At 41.1% G+C, this 6,008-nt stretch overlaps 1 long non-coding RNA gene across 3 annotated transcripts; it reads right to left on the bottom strand.

The window, feature by feature from the left end:
• Positions 1–3,143: 3,143 nt before the first annotated feature.
• LOC112842390 (uncharacterized) lies at positions 3,144–5,217 on the bottom strand. 3 transcript variants are annotated; one of them, XR_003214134.1, is made up of 4 exons: positions 5,003–5,217; positions 4,716–4,867; positions 4,513–4,612; positions 3,144–3,597 (listed from the first exon to the last, which is right to left on the bottom strand). It is a non-coding gene; the product is annotated as an uncharacterized LOC112842390 (long non-coding RNA). The 3 variants fall into 3 exon arrangements; XR_003214132.1 differs by having other exon boundaries at positions 3,144–4,612; XR_003214133.1 differs by having other exon boundaries at positions 4,513–4,867.
• Between the last annotated feature and the right edge of the window lie 791 nt (positions 5,218–6,008).

The following is a 6,008-nucleotide window of genomic DNA, read 5'->3' on the forward strand; positions in this document are numbered from 1 at the left end:
CATTCTGAATGTTTCAACTCTGATCTTTAGTGATTCTGCAAGCGTTTCCCACACCTTGTCCAAAAAACAAGCACACAAGTACTGAATGGGTTTTGGGTCCAGAAAACACTGAAATCCAACCACTTGAGTTAAGCTACACCTTTGAAAGCAATGCACTTGATTTAGTGACTAACAGCTTTTTCACTGCAATTAAAGTGAATTTACTGAACCTGAACAAAAGAGTCTGATGAAAAAAATCTATTAAAAACAAAACTTATGAGATGAACATGGAGGTTTGTTTTTAAAGCTGAAGGACCTGCAAAGTTGTTCTAGCCACCATGCAAATGTTCTATAATTGACTTAAAAAGGTATCATGAACATATTCAGAGTTTAGGCTGAGCAAGTCTCTCAAATATGGTTCCAAGAGGCAATTTAATAATAATGTCTGAAATCCTGCTGCTCAGGCAGAGGAGGAGACAAGTCATAGCATGGTTGAGGTATCTGAGGAGTATTATGCACACCAGGAATTTTCAAGAAAATCACATTAGCTCCATATCTGACTGCTCTCCTACTTCCTCTTCATCTGACAACAGGCGCAGGCTGCAATGCATGATGGTCTAAGTCGATAAATGTAGGCTACAGCTCCTGCACGCTGCATTTTGGTACGAAAAGAAGTAGAATCTAGAAATCCATCCGGGCTGAGTGCTCGCCTCAAAATGAACCAGTTAATACAGTTATGAAATGGAGCAGCGCGGGCCATCAATGGGAAAAAAGAGTTTAAATGATTGATTCTCTTTAATAAAACGCCCCCCTCTTTAACTCGATCCAGTTCACAGGGGGTCCGCAGGTTGGCTCAGCTGCAGAAGAGCACTTCTTCAGCAGACGGGGATTCAGCGTCATAAACGTGGAGTTTATGTCGCCTCAGTCGCCCGGCCGCCCGGCGGTAAGTGCATCTTCTAATTAAATACCATAAACATCTGGTTTCATTAACAAAGACACACAAAAAAGAAAGAAAAGAAATGTCCTTTTTATTTCCAAACCAAGAGACCACAAGTTACAAGCTGGCCGTGTGGGAGCATACTATAAATAATTTGATTTCCATTAGCTACAGTAATTTTGTTACCCACATTAGTGGAGTGAATTTATTCTTTTATGATTAAAGCGAAACAAAGGAGCGGCAGAAATGTTCTGGGCAAGAGAAAAATCTTAATTTGATTATCAGTAAAATCGATGAGCTAACTAAATGAACAATTAGCGGTAAAATACTGACAAAAAACAAACAAAAACAAGAAAAGAATGCTTGCAAAAGCTACAAGTGATTGCACACCGCACTCTGCTACAGCCAGAATAACAGACAGCATTACATGTCAGCCTTTTCTCTGGTCTCCTTATAACATGCTGTATTTACTGAAAACATATAAAACTTAAAAAAGGGAGATATTTATCCTTTCGATACAAACCAAACATGGCTTTCCCGTGATGAATTATTCAAAGATTTTTCCTTCAAGATCAAGTTATGCTTCAGTGTAATTGCTTCTAAAGGAGCCATGCTCAGGCCTTGACAGTTTATGAATTCAAAGCAGTCTGTCATCACATTTCAACATCTCTATTGCTTTTTGGCAGTTCATAAGGTTAAGTTGTGTGTGACATCAATAAACACCTACAATCCACACGGTACACACTGACAAATAGACGGATGCCTACATTAAAATACAGCCGGCAAAACTCCCCAAAATGTATTCACGGCCAGGCAGCTTTAAACCGCAACTTTCAGATGGAGGGGAGGAAATTTCAAAGTGCAAGCTGAGATTTCAGATTTTGATAAGGTCTGCATTGAAGCATTCACTCAAATGAATTGTAATTTTGGTAGACCGCTGAAGCTCCAATTGACTTTTAAAGCATAAAATCACAATGTACAGGATAACCTCCAAAATATGCGTGCCTTATTTTTTGTTATTTTGAGTCCTAAGTCATTCTATTCTGTTCGAGAACACAACAGCGCAAAAAGCTTAGTACATTTAGAGGTTTTTAGATTTTTTTTGTACATAAAGCCCTACATTCATAAAAGCTACAGCTCAAATATCAAAGGGGATGTTCCGTTTATTGGTTCGGCTTATTATTTATTCACAGCAAAAAGCAATTTTTACCAAGCACGCGTCTAATAAATAATTGCCCTGTGCTGGGGCTGTATCCCAATAATATGAAGGCAATTTGTAGCAGAGGGATACAAGAGAACGTGAGGCCAGAGGAAATCAATAAAAAGACAGAGCATAATGATAAAGCTTCTTACATTACATCACTGTCTCTCCTAGCTGTGTTAGAGCCTGGCTGTGTTTGGATCGTCTACTTGTCTGCTCACCAGCTCATCCTCTATAAAGGGTTAGCTACAAAGTGGACTCACTAGGGGATCTAGGTAAAAAACTATAGAGACATTTGGGACTGTGCTTAACTATGCACCTGCTATTTGTGATTATCTCTGTCTCTTAAATAAGGAACAGAAACTCTCCATCACAGTTGAGGCCACTTAAATCACAGTGTTGCTATTTCTGGTTAAGTATCATATAACTGACATAAATATCCACAATATGGACATGGAAATATACACAAACATGTACACAGAGTGTCCTTGTGCAGCAAAGTCTGATCTTTAGTATATTGGACAATGTCACATATGCCAGTCATGTCGCACCTTTTTTGTACTGCCAGACAGCACAAATCATTTCTGGTAGACAAAAAAAGAGGGTACAGTACTGTAGTACTGTACCTGCTAGCACGCTAGAACTGCTAGCATAAAGAATTGTGCCCAAACCTGATAGATCAGAAAAAGAAATTCAGAAATTCCCCCACAAGTAAAGATGTAGCTGCTGCACAACAGTGATTGAACTGCAGGTTGTATATATAGGTATTTAACCAAAATACAAGCTGGCAACCAGTTGAGTTGAGTCCCCTATTAAAAAGACTTGTTGTAGACAAGTTGCGCAGACAGCCTGTGCAGACAGATTGCAGACAGATTGCAACATTTTGTCAATATTCCTTCATTTTTAAGTTAGATAGTCGTACATGCAAACCTCCAGTCTGTCTAAGAGTGACTGCCCAACACACATAAAGGCTACCACCTGTATGTGGGAGTGGGCCCAAAAGCAGACACTTGGATTGTGATTTAAATAAAGCTTTATTCAAATTAGTGACATGAACCATAGGTGTGGGAACGAGAGTCCCTGACGAGGAAGCAGCTGGAACAGAGGGACAGAATGATTAATTTCAATAAATGGGTGAGGATGACTGAAGGCGAGTATGAGTTGGAATGATGAAGGCCTACTTGCAGGTGAGTGAGAGTTTGCTCCGGGGAGAGTATGACCTAGTAAGAGTCCGGCTGAATGGTGAGGTAAGTGAGATTGCTCTTCCAACCTTTCGTTTCCAGAGGTCCAGTGGTGGTGCGGCAAGCAGGAGGGCAGGCAGATGAGAGCGGTGAGTAGCTGAGGTTCAACATAGTGAGTTTGCAGGCTTACTCGGAGGGTTTAGTGTCCAGCATCCAGAGGATTGAGTTGCAGGTAAGTGGATCAGAGTCTTGAAGGAACTACTGTAGAGGCATAAAGAGACACGAGTGCAGGGCAAAACCTGGATAACGAGAGTCATGGAGGCCTAGTTACCACCATGAGGTAGCTGATAAACTGGTTAAGAATGGCAGGTTGAGCTGGTCTTAAGAACCATCCCACTCAAAGCCACTGATTTATGACAGGTGGAAGGATGCAAGTGTGGAACCAGGAACAAACCACCGGGCACTCACTCGGATCATGACAACCACGAACATCTGGACAGAGGTTGCCTCCCGCATGGTAATTTAAAGTAGTCGTTGCAACTACTGTGCAAAAAAATGAAATGCAATCACCAAGCACCCACTGATTATTCCTGCTCACCAGGAGGTTGCAGTCCTGTCTTAACTCTAGTGTGACCGAGTCCTTATGAAACAACATCACGAAACAACAAATGATACATGTTACATACTGATGTTTAAAATCCAAAAATAAGTTCAACAAACAGATTTTTTGTAGTTGCACTGCGTTGAGTCTTGATCGTAAGTTTAACACGATTTAGTGATCCTCGCTTTCTTTTTCACTTTATTTTCTCTACAAAGCTGTTACTAATTATACAAACAAATGATCCCTTTTCTTAGTTTTCATTAGTACTTGGCTTCCTTCTCATAGTAAGTGTGATAATGTCTGTTCAATCACATTTGTATTCGGTAGCTTTTATTAAAAATCACTGTAATAATTAGCCTATATTTACACTAAATACCACCTGCACTGTTCCAAGACACTCAAACACCTATACTTACCCCTATCTGAGTAAGGTCAAAAAGATTAAAATGCTTCAGATCTCTGCAGTAATATCTTTTCAAACACGAATCCTGGAGGCATTTTAATAGCAATATTTAACAATCTTTGTACTCATGCAGAAGAGACAAGCCACAGCATGGCTGAGACGATCCTCACTTGACACTCAGCAGGTAGGAAAATCACATTAGTTCCATACCTGACAACTCTTCTTCTCTTGCTCACGACGCACGATGGTCTAAGCTGATCGATGTAAGGTGGAGAACATGCCCCCTACGGTGCACTGACGCCGTGGTGCACTATGTGGTGAATGAAATTTTTCAGCTGAGAAGTCGAACAGCGCTTCAAAATGGCTAACCCACTACATGGTGGACATAGAGCTAGACAATCTCAACACAGCACCTGACACGTTTAATGAAATGCTCCATTTGTACTCGGCACAGCGACACGGTGATGCAGTGAAGACGATGGCTTGTCCTCTCGCCTTCTCCAAATCAGCACAAATGATTCATGTGATTAATGCCACATCCGATCACGACAGTCTTCTTTTAGTTCTAAAAAAGAAAAGACAAATTGCAGCTTTTTCTGTTTTTGGTGTGTGTGTGTGTGTGTGTGTGTGTGTGTGTGTGTGTGTGTGTGTGTGTGTGTGTGTGTGTGTGCGTGCGTGTGTGTGTGAAGAACAGGCCGACCTGTGTTTTTGTGTGTATGCATAGTTTCATCTGGGTTATGTATCCAGGGCAGCTCTGACCGATGTTCTCTTCTAGACCTGGAGTAGGTGTGATTTATTCCCTCTGTATGATCTGCACAACTCCTATTTTTTTCCACGCTTTGGGTGATTTAGCAGCAGGGGTATTAAGACAGATGTGGAACCAGAATCTGTTGAGACACACAGTAAACATAAAGTGTGTTTCTTCACATATGTACACGGGGATTTAATGCGATTTAATTTCTCGGTAACAGAAGCAGAAGTAAGAAGAAAAAGAAGAAGAAATAAGCCTTCATCACTGCACTGCACTCTGCAATTAAATGAGTTTATTAAAATTAGTAATTAAAATGTGCCAAAGAAATACAGCGAAGCATAATATCATTTTATTAATATCAAACTAATTGCAGTAAGTAAATGACACATATGAGAAAATAAAATCTAATTACAGATGAAGTTGAGTCCTTTTTATTTAGGGAACCCCTAATTGCACATTCATAATTGGTGCAGCATAAGATGCCCCACGTCTGTGGACTCCTAATGGGGATCTAGAACTATAATTTCAGTTAAAAAAAACCAAAACAACTTTCTTAATTCCCTTCACAATCATGAATCTGCAGAGCTAAAACCATTTGTGCTGCGTGTCACCTGATGAAGTGTGCTCATACGGCAGCTTGCACCCCCCTCCACCTCCACCTCTCTCCGGAGCGACGTTCACCACGCATGCAGCTAGCAAGCTGAGCTGAGTGGAGAGCTGAGCCAAGGGAGGAGAAGATGGAGTGCGGCTACGCCTTTCTGTCTCAGGGTGACAAGGTTTCTCCTCCACACCTTCACATTCGTCTAATGAGGTGATAAAGTGAATGAATGAGGCATGAAAGGAGACATGCTGCTGGGGCCCTTAGATGCCACTCCCCACCCTGCATCATTTTGCTTCTCGGTACATTGTGGTTGAGGACAGAAAAAGGCTCACAGGAGGATGAGGCAATTTCTGC

The sequence above is a fragment of the Oreochromis niloticus genome, linkage group LG15 (genome assembly GCF_001858045.2).
Source record: "Oreochromis niloticus isolate F11D_XX linkage group LG15, O_niloticus_UMD_NMBU, whole genome shotgun sequence".
Taxonomy (NCBI): domain Eukaryota; kingdom Metazoa; phylum Chordata; class Actinopteri; order Cichliformes; family Cichlidae; genus Oreochromis; species Oreochromis niloticus.